General features: G+C 44.2%; 1 long non-coding RNA gene across 1 annotated transcript in view; it reads left to right on the top strand.

Annotated features, from left to right (window-relative positions):
• Window positions 1-13,843, top strand: part of LOC142652343 (uncharacterized) — a 55,859-nt gene extending 42,016 nt beyond the window's left edge. The window contains exons 2-3 of the long non-coding RNA XR_012847826.1: window positions 6,604-6,779; window positions 13,675-13,843. This is a non-coding gene — a long non-coding RNA (uncharacterized LOC142652343). The remainder of the gene's footprint in view (window positions 1-6,603; window positions 6,780-13,674) is intronic.
• Window positions 13,844-14,496: the final 653 nt, after the last annotated feature.

Raw genomic sequence — 14,496 nt, 5'->3', positions numbered from 1 at the left:
TGGCACCGCCTGTTAACGTTACTCCGTCCAGCACTATATCATGGTACCCAGGGCCGCCATCAGGGGGGGTATTATGGGTACTGATGTGAGAGGCCCGGCCAAACCTAATTGAAAGGGGGGCCCGGCAACTGCCGCGACTTGCCTTTGGTAGAAAAAAAACAGGCCCCTGCATGGGGCCCGTTTTTTTCACCAAAAGAATGTCGTGAGCTGCGGGCCCCCCTTTCAATTAGGTTTGGCCGGGCCTCTCACATCAGTACCCATAATACCCCCCCTGATGGTGGCCCTGGGTAGCATGGGGGTCGTCATGGGGGCCGTCAAACACTGCCGCCCGTGCGACCGATCGCGCGCACCCGCAAACTCCCGCGCATGCGCACCCGCGACCGCCTGGAACCGCGCACCGAATTTTGAGGCAGATTTTGACCTGCCCACACTATCTTGCCGCATTGTTTGCCCGCGGCGATTGAGGACAGCAGACAAAAAACGCAGGGAAAAATGCATTTTCTGCCTCCCATTGATTTCGATGGGAGGTCAGAGGCGGAACAGCGGCAAGAAAGGACGTGCTGCTTTTTCTTTTTTCCGCGACTGGCTCCCATTGATTTCAGATTAAATCAATGGGAGGCGGTTTTGGAAGTTGTTTGGTGCTGATTCTGACGCAGTGTCCGAGTCAATATCAAGGCCCAAAAGCTCTGTGAACTGGGCCTTATTGTTAGGGCTTATTCAGACGAACGTGTAATACATCCGTGCAACGCACGTGATTTTCACGCGCCTCGCACGGACCTATGTTACTCTATGGGGCCGTGCAGACTGTCAGTGATTTTCATGCAGCGTGTGTCCGCTGCGTAAAACTCACGACATGTCCTATATTTGTGCATTGTTCGCGCATCACGCACCAATTGAAGTCAATGGGTGCGTGAAAATCACGCCCAGCACTTCCGCAGCAGTATAAACTATGAATGAAAACAGAAAAGCACCACGTGCTACAAACATACAAACAGAGTGTCATAATGATGGCGGCTGCGCGAAAATCACGCAGCCGCGCATCATACGCTGCTGACACACGGAGCTGTAATGGACCTTTTGAATGCGCAAAACGCCATGTTTTTGCGCACACAAAAAGCACACGCTTGTGTGAATCCGGCCTTAGGGTAGGAACACACTAGGGATGAACACTGCGGATTTTATGCAACACATTTTATTGTGGACAATCCGCAGCGTATTACAGTCGCAGCAGAGTGGATGAGATTAGAACAAATCTCATTCACACGCTGCAAAAAAAATGGACCTGCAGTGTGGCTTTTGGCTTTTTAAGCCGCAGCATGTCAATGTATTCTGTGGAATCGCTGCTCCTCTGTTGCGGAAATGCTGCGGTTCTGCCGCAAAAAGCACACATGAGAAAAAAAAAAAGGCACTTTTTAAAATTTATAAAAAAGTTTAGACTTGCCCCGGCCGTAGTCCTGGTGACGCGATCCTCTATTCTTAGCGCAGCCCCGCCTCCTGTCATGACGTTTCATCTTATGTGACTGCTGCAGCGGTCACATGGTCTACAGCGTCATCCCAGGAGGCGGGGCTACGTTCAGAAGAGAGAGATGCGTCACCTAAACTACGGCCGGGGCAAGTCTAAACTTTTTTTTTCCCTGCAGGATTCCCGCAGCGGACACGCCTCACGAAACCTGCGCCACTATTTGGTGCGGTTTTGCTGGCAGAATTCCCTGCGGCTACCGGGGCGGATAAGCTGTGTAGTTTTACTCCGCATATCCGCCTAGTGTGTCCCTTATGATGTCACTCCTGGAGCTGCTGCCGGTCTCTAAATAGGCAGTTGGTCCAGTAGAATTTGGAATTATTTTTTTTTATGAACCAGCTTAAAAAAATACAAAACTTTTGTGTTAGGGCCTGTTCACATCACCGTTCGCTTCCGTTCCGGGGTTCCGTCTGAGGTTTCTGTCGGGTGAACCCCGCAACGGAAAGTGAAAGTGACAGCACAGCTTCCGTTTCCGTCACCATTAGCGCAGTCGACTGCGCTATTGATTCTGTCCGAAAACCTGCCGGAATGGTGACGAACGGAAACCATTAGCGATGTTTCCGTCACCATTGAGATCAATGGTGACTGAAACGGAAGCTGTGCTGTCACTTTCACTTTCCGTTGCGGGGTTCACCCGACAGAAACCTCAGACGGAACCCCGGAGCGGAATTCCAAATTCTACTGGACCAACTGCCTATTTAGAGACCGGCAGCAGCTCCAGGAGCGACATCATAAGGGACACACTAGGCGGATATGCTGAGTAAAACTCCACAGCTTATCCGCCCCGGTAGCCGCAGTGAATTCTGCCAGCAAAACCGCACCAAATAGTGGCGCAGGTTTCGTGAGGCGTGTCCGCTGCGGGAATCCTGCAGGGAAAAAAAAGTTTCGACTTACACCGGCCGTAGTCCTGGTGACGCATCTCTCTCTTCTGAACGTAGCCCCGCCTCCTGGGATGATGCTGTAGACCATGTGACCGCTGCAGCAGTCACATGGGATGAAACTTCATGACAGGAGGCCGGTCTGCGCTAAGAATAGAGGATCGCGTCACCAGGACTACAGCCGGGCAAGTCTAAACTTTTTTATAAATGTAAAAAAGTACCCCTAATACCCCCCTAATGGCGGCCCTGGGTGGAGGCCCTGTTACAGATAGGAACGGAGTAGCCGGCTGCTCATCGGAGGAGCTTCTTGCTCATAAGAAGATATTTCTTGCCTCCTTTTTTGCCCTCCCTACTATTTTTCTAATAAACAGCTTTGGATGTTTAATCGACAGGAAGGACATAAAGGTGGGTGTTAGATATTGTACTTGGGAACAAATACTATTCCCTATGTCCCGGGCATGATTTTGTATTGGGACCCAGGAGCTTCAAGTTTCGCCTCTGGGGATAAATGTACGATTGTTCAGTTCAGCACAGTATTTGAAAGGTTGCAATGGTGTATGAACCATATAGTGAGTCCATGTGGCTGCTACGGGGCTCTAAGAGAGAGGGGGCCCAGCCATGGTTTTAGGGTCAAACTTGTGTGAACAGTAGCTATAGGGGGTGCAGAAGTACTAGAGGATTCTCTAGTGGGTCCAGGTTCCAAGCAATAGAACACAATCCCTTTTTGGAGCGGACTTTGGATCTAATCACTTAATTCTAGGTTATTTTTCTTCTGTAGGATGGTTGCTTAGTAGTTTGCACTGTTGCCTTGCAGCATTAGAATCCTAGGTTCAAATCCAACAAGGGACAATGTTTGTATGGTCCCCCCGGTGGAAATTAGATTGTGAGCCCCATTGGTGCCAGGGAAAGGTGGCAATCTCTGTATAGTGCTGTGGAGTTTGTTTCAGAGTGATACTTGGCTATGTCAAAGGGCAAAAAGGTTGGTGTTGGCTTTAGTACTTGGGAATGAGAACTTTGTACAGAACTTTGGAGTTTTTTGGTGCTATATAAGCAACAGAAATTAAATCAATCATTAAATAGATTGATTTACAAATTACTTTTTAGAACTTATTAATTGCAATGCAATTAAACGTAGACGTGTATACATGGAGAATTATTTAAAGAATTTATCCGGTACTTTCAAAAATTGACAGCAGGGCACGGGATAATGTAAAGTAATAAACTATCAGATACTCACCCCTGTTCTCGGGAGCTCCTGCATTGGTCACTTGCCGTTCCTCGATCACATGGCGATGCAGCCAATCGCTCTCCTCAGTGGTGATGCTGCTATAAAAAGCACGTGACCGCTGAGGTCAACCCCTGGATTACCCATTTAATCTGGTCGGCCCAAGGAACCCCGGTCCAACACTGCCTGGTTGGTCCCATCCCCTCTGCTGCTGGGTGGCAAGAACCTGTGCTGGACTTCGCTCTCCAGGAAAACCGAACTTGGTGTGGGGAAATGTACCAATATACTATACTGTATGAAAACCGGGGGAGGGGGCAGCCAAGATTGATAGTCAACAACCCGAGGCAATGGCCAGGAATGGGGGAAGCTTTGATCCAACCCGTTTAACCCTTGTGATGCTGAAATTAATAGCTGATGTCAGACATTCATGATGAATCCTATGCATAAGCCATAAATGTCAATGGTCAGAATACTCCTACAATGGGGGAGAAAATCTTTTATAATTTTTTTCCCCCATGAAAGTCAATGGTAGCAAGTTACAAAACTGTTGCAAACGAATGTCCTGTTTTGGTTGTTCATAGTCGTCCATTGACTTTTTATAAGAAGGAAGAAAAAACATATGCAACTGGCATGGGCTTAAAGGGAATGTGTCGCTAGAAATGTTTTTCTTTTTTTTTTTTCTTTAGTTAAACAATTATTTAAGTGATTACACATTGTTTTAATTTTTTTAATTTTTTCACAAGTCAGGAAATATTATAAATTAGATTCTAATTTATAACATTTCTATGTGCTGGCCACTAGAGGGAGCAGTTCCCAAAATTGCAGCATGGTCAATGTGGTAAAGCAACCTCATTGTTGTCACGGCGCGGGGTGTGGACCCACTGGGCCGTACCGTGTAGCGGGGTAGCAGCTGGCCAACAAGTTACAAAACAATGTCTATAGTTCAAAACGGGCACCTGAGGCAATGTAGACAGTGGCAGGATCACAACTTGACTTTCACAGCAGGTGACGCCGCGGATGCAGCGGGCAGACACGACTTGGCTTCCACAGCAGGAGACGCCGCGGATGCGGCGGGAGACACGACTTGGCTTTCACAGCAGGTGACGCCGCGGATGCGGCGGAAGACACGACTTGACTTTCGCAGCAGGTAACGATAGTACGGGATACAGGGTACAGGCAGCAGGAACGGGCAACACTGGGAACTGGAAAACACTGGGAGACCTTTAGCAAGACAGACTAGGGTATACAACAACGCTCAGGCAAGGAACCAGTGGGCAGAGCCCCTTTTTATAGTCCAGCAGCCATTTGGGCTGATAACTGATAACTGGCAGCTGGACGCGTACTGGCCCTTTAAGGCCGTGCACGCGCGGGCGCGCGCGCCCTGCGGGGAACGGAGCGAGGACCCGGAAGACAGTGCTGGCATCTGCCAGAGGGAGGAAGACGCCGAGCAGAGAGGTGTCCATGGCCGGGATCGTCAGGGGGTGAGTTAGAACGGCGATCCCCGGCCATGGACGTAACAATTGCTTTATGCTGCAAATTTGGGGTGGACACACTCGCTCTAGAGTCCTCACACAAACCCCCCTCCCTTATTTTGGCTAGTGCCAGGAGGAGGGGTTTGAATTTTCAAACCTCCTACACTGTGTGCCGCCATTTTCGGAGCGACTGCACAGTGTAGGAGGATTAGATACAGGGCTCAGCAGACAGTATAACACTAACATACACAAACATAATACACACATCACATACACGAACATAAATTACCTGCTCCTGCCGCCGCTGCCGCCTCCGCTCTTATTCCTTGCGCCTTCGCTTCCTTGAACATATGGCCGGAAGCCGCGGCCGGAAGTTGTCATCTTACTGTCCGGCAGCGGCTTCTGCTCCACATGAAAATGGCACCGGATTTAGCTCTGCGAACTAGCTTTGTTTCGGTCTGTGTGTGAGCTGCGCATGCGCCGTTCCGGTGTATACAATGAAATCGCTGCAATCAAGGGTATGGGACCACTACCAATCAAACATTGAAGGTCAGTTTATGATTCCTGGAAAACCTCATTAATATTTATCTAGGCATAGTGGCTCATCCATACATGTGGCCGTGGATGATACTGCAGCTGAGCTCCATTTGTTCTGATGATGGGCGGTTGTCTCGGGGGCTGAAGCAAATATAAAGATAGCCCGTCAATGTTTTTGGCCTGGAAAACCATTCAAAAGGGGTTGTCTTTTGAAGACAATCCTTGCCCATATACCCTAATAGGTCATAGAGGGGGTTCCCATACTCAGGACCCCTCTCCTGGAGCCAGGGCGGAGATTGGCCACCATGTAAGATCCTTTATCAGCTGCTTGTCAAGGGGTACCAGGAGCCGGACCCGTAGCGATCAGCTGAACACCGCGGCAGCTCCTTTCTAAAAGGTATTGTCTCTGATGAAACAATCCCTTTAAGGACTCTTTAAAATATTAGAACTTGTATTATTCTCCTCATCAACATAATGATTCAGTAATAGGGAAGATTTTAATTAGAAAATTAGCATTTAATGCAACCTTAAATTTTCCTGTTTAAAATTTCAAATTTGGAACCGTGATTAATACAGACAGATCAACTAAACAATCAGAGGTTTATTCAACCACATCTGTTGAGCAGTTCAATAGACGTCTTCAACTCTCCCGGTGTCTTCATATGAAATTTTGATGATTAAATCCTTACACTTAGGAGCTGGTCTAATTAAAAAATCTGTGGACGGAGCTGCCTTGAACTGTGGGGTGTTTCATTCATGTGAATGGTCTCCAGTGCATTTATTACTGTTCTGCTGTGAATTTCGCTATTATAGACTTGCACTGTAAGGGCTCAGTCATTAAATAGGAATATCAATGAACTTAATTGAGAAAAATGTCAATCTTCCATTGTCTTGTGTATTGTTTTGTTTCTATTTATGCATTTATTTTTCTATAAAAAAAAATGGAAAAAATTATTTTTCTTTTTTTATTAGACATTGAAACGACAATCATCTGACTCAAATGAATGGAAGGCTCTACAATATATACTATACAGCATCTTGGCTTCCCACAAGAAAATCGAACCAGATGCCAAGTGTCCGCTGAGTATACGGGGCTGGGAATGAATGAATTGTCTTGTACCAGTCAGAATAATAATTGAATAAACCAGGTTGGTATAATCTGAGATGCATCTACTGTTTAAAGGGGTATTTGCATCTAGCGTTGCCTCCAGGTTGATAAAACACCAGCCCAGGGGGTATTTACACTTGGAGTCTGGTGGCAGTAAAAAAGTTGTAACGGTAATAGAATGTAACTTTGCCAGGCCACCAGTCCTAAGAACATCATCAGCGTCAGGAGTGGGTCAAGTGTGAGACTGGCGCCAGAGACACTCATCTTTAGCAACCGGACATGTGCACACTGATTACCTGCACAGTCCCGAGAGTCAAGAGTGGAGGCCGGTGGAGGAGGAAAAGGAGATTGACTTAGTTACAGTCATTGTCTGTCTGAGGATCCTAAATCTAAGTGGGAAATCGGACTCAGTATGAACTGGGGCCTCCCAAACAACACTAATTTTTTACCCCTGTTAGGCTACATTCACACGACCTTAGCCCACCTTGGACGTGGAAAAACTGCCGTCTTTCACGTCCGAGGTGGACCCATGCGGGACGCGTTGTCACGGATCCCACCACAGACTGCAGTCTATGGAGGGATGCGTGACACGCTGTAAAATAAGACATGTCTTATTTTTCAACGGACCGTACACACGCTCCGTTGAAACAATGGTTATGTTAACGGCCCCATTAAAAGAAATGGGTCCGTGTGACGGCCGTTGTTTTAATGGCCATCACACGGACGAGATTCACGTTGGGGGAATGAGCCCTTAGGTGTACTTACACATGTCAGTTTGTAGCATTTTGTTAATTGTGATATGCTCAAAAACGCAAAAAAAAATAATTTAAAATCGGCATGTGTAATACCCCTGAAACCTACCTGTTATATTAAGGTGAAATAAGTGGCAACCCTATTCACATAATGGCTAGTATATTCCATAATATTATAATTGTCAGGGGTCCGACCTCTGAAATGCCTGCAGATCCCAAGAACAAAGGAACCAAGGTCCCATCGGTACTAAACGACGCTCAATTTTTAATTCCTACCCCATCAGTCTTAAGTCAAAAATGGAAGCAATCAGGAAAGTAATGTAAGGAAAGTTAACCACCTATGTTATCTCCAAGTTGTTGTCTCCAGTAACAGTCGCAATGGTGGATTTCCAGCTGCTCGAACCATGACCACTATCAAGAACAAACAGGTCCAGACCTTGAAGTAATGACCTTATATATAGGGTCAACACTCCATTGACCTCAACAGGAATTATAGAAACGTATAAATGCTCTCATTGGTAGGTTTTTAACCCCGTAACGACATGCCACGTACATGTACGTCGCAGCCTTTAAGGGGAAATATGTGGCGGGCTCACGGGCTGAGCTCACTCCATAATTAGGCGACGACACCTCACTGCAACGAGTGGAATCAAAGATCACTTTGATTCCGCCTGTTTAACCCCTTAGATGCTGCGTTAGAATGAGGGGGCGGCCCTCTTCGATGTGCCATAGGCCCCCCGCGACGCGATTGTGGGATGCCAATGGTCATCATGGCAGCCGGGGACTCAATGAAGGCCCTCAGGTCTGTCATCTTTGCTTAATAGGAGCCTGTCAAAATTGCTATATACTGCACTAAATTAGTATTGCAGTATATAGTGCAAGCGATCCAACCATCACTGGTTCAAGTCCCATAATTAGGCGACGACACCTCACTGCAACGAGTGGAATCAAAGATCACTTTGATTCCGCCTGTTTAACCCCTTAGATGCTGCGTTAGAATGAGGGGGCGGCCCTCTTCGATGTGCCATAGGCCCCCCGCGACGCGATTGTGGGATGCCAATGGTCATCATGGCAGCCGGGGACTCAATGAAGGCCCTCAGGTCTGTCATCTTTGCTTAATAGGAGCCTGTCAAAATTGCTATATACTGCACTAAATTAGTATTGCAGTATATAGTGCAAGCGATCCAACCATCACTGGTTCAAGTCCCATACGGGGACTTGTAAAAAAATAAAAAACAGTTAGGCCTCATGCACACGACCGTATTTTTTCCCACCCGTAAATACTGGCGTAATTACGGGTCCGGTGTCACACGTATTCGACCCGTTTTGCACCAGTATTTACGGACCCGTGCCCGTAAATATGGGTCCGGTGTCACCCGTATTCCACCCGTATTTACGGGCACGTTTTTGGCGGCAAAATAGCACTGCACTAATCGGCAGCCCCTTCTCTCTATCAGTGCAGGATAGAGAGAAGGGACAGCCCTTTCTGTAATAAAAGTTAAAGAAATTCATACTTACCCGGCCGTTGTCTTGGTGACGCGTCCCTCTCTTCACATCCAGCCCGACATCCCTGGATGACGCGGCAGTCCATGTGACCGCTGTAGCCTGTGATTGACCTGTGATTGGCTGCAGCGGTCACATGGGCTGAAACGTCATCCAGGGATGGCCAGGACGTCGGGCCGGATGTCGAGAGGGACGCGTCACCAAGGCAACGGCCGGGAGACCGGACTGGAGGAAGCAGGAAGTTCTCGGTAAGTATGAACGTCTTTTATTTTTATTTTTTACAGGTTGCTCTTTATTCTGATCGGTAGTCACTGTCCAGGGTGCTGAAAGAGTTACTGCCGATCAATTAACTCTTTCAGCTCCCTGGACAGTGACTATTTACTGACGTCGCTTAGCAACGCTGCCGTAATGACGGGTGCACACATGTAGCCACCCGTTATTACGAGAGCTCCATAGACTTCTATGGACTGTCCGTGCCGTTATTACGGCCTGAAATAGGACATGTTCTATCTTTTTTGACGGCACGGGCACCTTCCCGTAAGAAAACGCGAAGGTACCCGTGGCCAATAGAAGTCTATGAGCCCGTTATTACGGGTCGTAATTACGACCCGTAATAACGGGAGTTTTTACGGTCGTTGCATGAGGCCTTAGATAATGTTTTTTTTAATGTACCCGATAAAAAAATATTAAGTTCAAAAAACCCTCCTTTTCCCATTTTTTACCTAAAGTAATGTTAAAAAAGTTGCCGCATCCACAAATGTCTGGACTATTACAATATAACGTTATTTAACCCGCTTGGGGAACAATGTAATAAAAAATAAATAATTAAAAACGCCCAAATTGCTGTTTTCTAGCTCTCTTGCATCGGAGGAAGAGGTGAATGAAAGTCCAAACGTAAAGCATCGCTTCTGTAAGAATTACCATTGATTTCAATGTTAATTCTTCTGTTTCAGATGCTTACCGTTTGCCTCCGTTCGCTAGGTTTCCGTTTTTTTCATGGAAGCAAAAGTGCTGCAGACTGCACTTTTTCTTCCGTCAAAAAAACGGAAACCTTGCGAACGGAGGCAAACGGAAAGCTTCTGAAACAGAAGAATTACCATTGAAATCAATGGTAAGTCTAACGGAAGCGATGCTTTACGTTTGGACTCTCGTTCATCTCTTCCTCCGACGGAAGAGAGATAAACTGAGTTTAACGGTAGTGTGAACTTAGCCTTACACCTTCTGAGGTAAAGAAATGCATAGACTGACATTTTCTGATAAAATATTATATTTTTGCAAACTGCTAAACATGATGCATCTCACCCCGTAGTAATGTATCTCATACAAATCAGTAATATGAAACATCTCATCCCTTTTGAAGAATAGATATTCTATATTTTTATGCTGAATGTAACAATAAGCAGCTGCATCTGTGAATTATTCAGAACATATTGGCATTTCAAAATGTTGACCTGTTATCTGCTGAGGAGGCCGCCATATTGAAGTCTGAGACTATATTTGGCACAGAGAAACCTATGAAGTCTCTCTTAGGGCACGGCCAGACGTGGCAGAATTGCAGTGGAATTCTCCAGCGGCCGGTATTTACAGTTGTTTCAATACATTTTTAGGACAGTTAGTTCAGACGTTGCGGAAAACTCCGCTGCGGACCATAGGCTGCGGTGCGGAATTTTCCCTCCGCAGCATGCACTGTCTGTTGCGGAGAAGAAGCGGAATTTCACTGCAGATTTCAGCCTTTGCAATGCAAAAACTGAAATCTGTGGCAAGTCCGCTGTCTTTTCTGCAACGTGTGAATTACCTGTCAAATATGCAAATGTTGGTGCAGATGCGTTGCAGAATTGCCCCAAATCTGCACCAACATTTGCAGCGGAAAAACTGTGCCACGTCTGGCCGTGCCCTTAGGGTACCAAGGGGAAGGCGCACCACACCGCAATGGGAAAAAACTGCAAAACCGCCTGTGAAATTCACAAAGTTTTGCTATTTTTTACATTTATTTGACACATTTAGTTTTCATAGTCTCCCAAATCTTACAGAATCCCTTCTTAAAATTCTGACGTCATTATATATAAAAATCTCTACTCCTAACAGAATAATATATTTCAACCCCAATCCGACACTATTAAAATGAAAATTATAAAAAAAAAATGTAATTATATATCCATATCATGCTAAATATGTTACCCCAACTCCAAACAAATAATGAACTGTCACTATTTTTTTGTCTCTTTAGCCCTGCCCTATCTCCTTTTAACTACCAAAAATAGAACGTTTTGAACACAGGAACTTTTCGCTCATTTACAGATTGCATATACTAGCTAACTGTGGGGGACAAGCTAGAATATATATGGGGACCTATGTTCTCAGGTATTAAGGCAATGATTTTTAGCTGTGGACATTCAGGCATATGAAGGCCTAAAAGGGTTAAACATATTTTCTTACGAATTTTTGGTATTGGCTTTTTGTTTTGTTTTTCATGTCAATATTTATATTTTAAAAACAAAATCCAGAAATCTTGCAGTTCTCCCTCTGGCCACTGAGCCTCACTATAGACTAACCCTTCCTGTTCTGTAGAGACACTGTCAGGCAACAACAATACAGATAACACAGGATCCACCATTCATAATAGACTGACCCTTCCTGTTCTGAAGAGATCACTTCTCAGCAGTCACCTCATTATCATCACAGGCAGGATTACACTGACAGGTAACACCTCTATATAGATAACACAAGATCCACCATTCATAATAGACTGACCCTTCCTGTTCTGGAGAGATCACTTCTCAGCAGTCACCTCATTATCATCACAGGCAGGATTACACTGACAGGTAACACCTCTATATAGATAACACAAGATCCACCATTCATAATAGACTGACCCTTCCTGTTCTGAAGAGATCACTTCTCAGCAGTCACCTCATTATCATCACAGGCAGGATTACACTGACAGGTAACACCTCTATATAGATAACACAAGATCCACCATTCATAATAGACTGACCCTTCCTGTTCTGGAGAGATCACTTCTCAGCAGTCACCTCATTATCATCACAGGCAGGATTACACTGACAGGTAACACCTCTATATAGATAACACAAGATCCACCATTCATAATAGACTGACCCTTCCTGTTCTGAAGAGATCACTTCTCAGCAGTCACCTCATTATCATCACAGGCAGGATTACACTGACAGGTAACACCTCTATATAGATAACACAAGATCCACCATTCATAATAGACTGAGCCTTCCTGTTCTGGAGAGATCATTTCTCAGCAGTCAACTCATTATCATCACAGGCAGGATTACACTGACAGGTAAGACATCTATATAGATAACACAGGATCCACCATTCATAATAGACTGAGCCTTCCTGTTCTGGAGAGATCATTTCTCAGCAGTCATCTCATTATCATCACAGGCAGAATTAAACTGACAGGTAACACCTCCATATAGATATCACAAGATCCACCATTCATAATACACTGACCCTTCCTGTTCTGTAGATATCATTTCTCAGAAGTCACCTCATTATCATCACAGGCAGGATTACACTGACCGGTAACACCTCTATTATACAGCTGGAGGCAGATATCACACATCCACCAATGACAACAGGTGATGGTCACAGCTCCAGCTTCTCCCTATCCCATCAAAATGACCTCTGCACAGGTCACAGAGCATGCCTAGAAAACTCTCCCATGGAAGTCAATATGTCAGCTCCAAACTATTGTTTCCCATGGTTCACGTGGCTGCTGTAAAGTAAAACTCTGAATGCTGTTAACAGAGATGAGCAGCTGCTAAGGCACGAGGACGGCCTCACAATCATGTACAGAAAATAGAATAAAAATCTACAATAAGAAAATAAACAGATAAAAAAAAAAAAAAAAAGAATATGTTCCACTATCTGGTTTTAATTAGTAAAATAAAAATGACAAAATGTTTATATATATATATATATATTTTACCATGCCATTGTTATATTTGGTCACCCTAAGGTATCGTTATTTTTATACTGAGTGATTGCTTTATTTGGACACTATATGGTACATCATAAGGTAGGTGGGTGTTATTGGAAGGTACTACATGGTGCAATATCCAACCTATGGCCAGCCTTGATTATATTAGATTGGTTAAGGGGAGATTTTGTGGTGGAATTATGCTTTAATTCACTACTGACATGGGGAGATTCCAACACCATCCCTATAAACTGTGCTCATCATCTCTTCGTAACTTCAAAAAGCCGGGCTCTTAAAGGAAATTTTATATATATATATATAATATATATATATATATATATATATATATATATATATATATATATATATATATATATATATATATATATATATAGTTTACATATATATAGTTTTAATTAGCAAAAAATATATATATATTTTTTCTTACTAATTAAAACCAGATATATATACTAGTATATATGTGAATTTTGTCACAAATTGCACCAAAGAAGTGAAGTACTTGGCACGCACCAAATGTATTATTGGTTTGATACTTTTTACGCCTGCCTAGTCTGTTTTGAAAAGTGGTTATGAAAGAGGGAATGACTCAGAGTTATAAAATTGTACACCGGTCATAAAGTGGCATGAAGAGGAAAAACGTGTCTAAGATGCCTACCGTGTTTATCATGCCAAATGCATCATATGTGAAATTTGCACCATTTTTACAGACTCCTAACTCTATGCACCATACGGCAGTATCGATAATTCTCCCCCCAAGGAGTGACCAAAAAGATATGTCTTCAAAGACGAAGATCTGTAGTGATCATGGTCCCTCTGTGCTCGTCCTGAACAACGTGCGCTCTCCTTTAGTACTACAATACGCAGCCACATGCTGAGCCGGGACGTAAAGAAGGAAGCAATTATCTACGTGTAAAGCAGAATTTTCTTTCTAGGAGTAGATCAAGAGAATGGCTTTCGGAATAATGTTTATTTAATGGATATCTAGAGTTTATTGATTCAAGAACACATGTGAACCATAAGTGCAAGTCAACATAATTGGAGAGAGAGATGTAATCCAGAAATTGTGGAGAAAGTGGATACATTAATTTCTGCACCATCGACATAACATCAAAAAGCATTTCCTCTTAATAAATAATAAAATTAAATACTAGTAAATATAAGTCTTAGTTATGCCATTCCGTCATTTTTTAGGTATGTCTTAATTTGAGAAAGTTGGGTGACAATTTAACTTCTATCATTGTTTTCTCAGCTTTCCTAGAGTCCTAGATCATTGTCTTTCCTTTAGTTACAATTTTCTGATACATCTTAAAGGTATTGTATAGGATTAAAAAAACAAATGGCTGCTTAATTTCAAAACAGTGCCATACCTCTCTGCAGGTTATGTGTGGTATTGCAGGTCAGCTCGATTCACTTCAATAGAGTTCAGCTGCAGTACCAGACACAACCCATGTTTTTCTAATCCTGGACAACCCCTTTAACCCCTTCAGGACTGAGCCTGTTTTGGCCTTCAGGACGAAGCCAATTTTTCA

This window comes from Rhinoderma darwinii, chromosome 5 (genome assembly GCF_050947455.1).
Source record: "Rhinoderma darwinii isolate aRhiDar2 chromosome 5, aRhiDar2.hap1, whole genome shotgun sequence".
NCBI classification, from domain to species: Eukaryota; Metazoa; Chordata; class Amphibia; order Anura; family Rhinodermatidae; genus Rhinoderma; species Rhinoderma darwinii.
The sequence above is the reverse complement of the archived record's forward strand: the minus strand, read 5'-3'. Positions and strand labels throughout refer to the sequence as shown.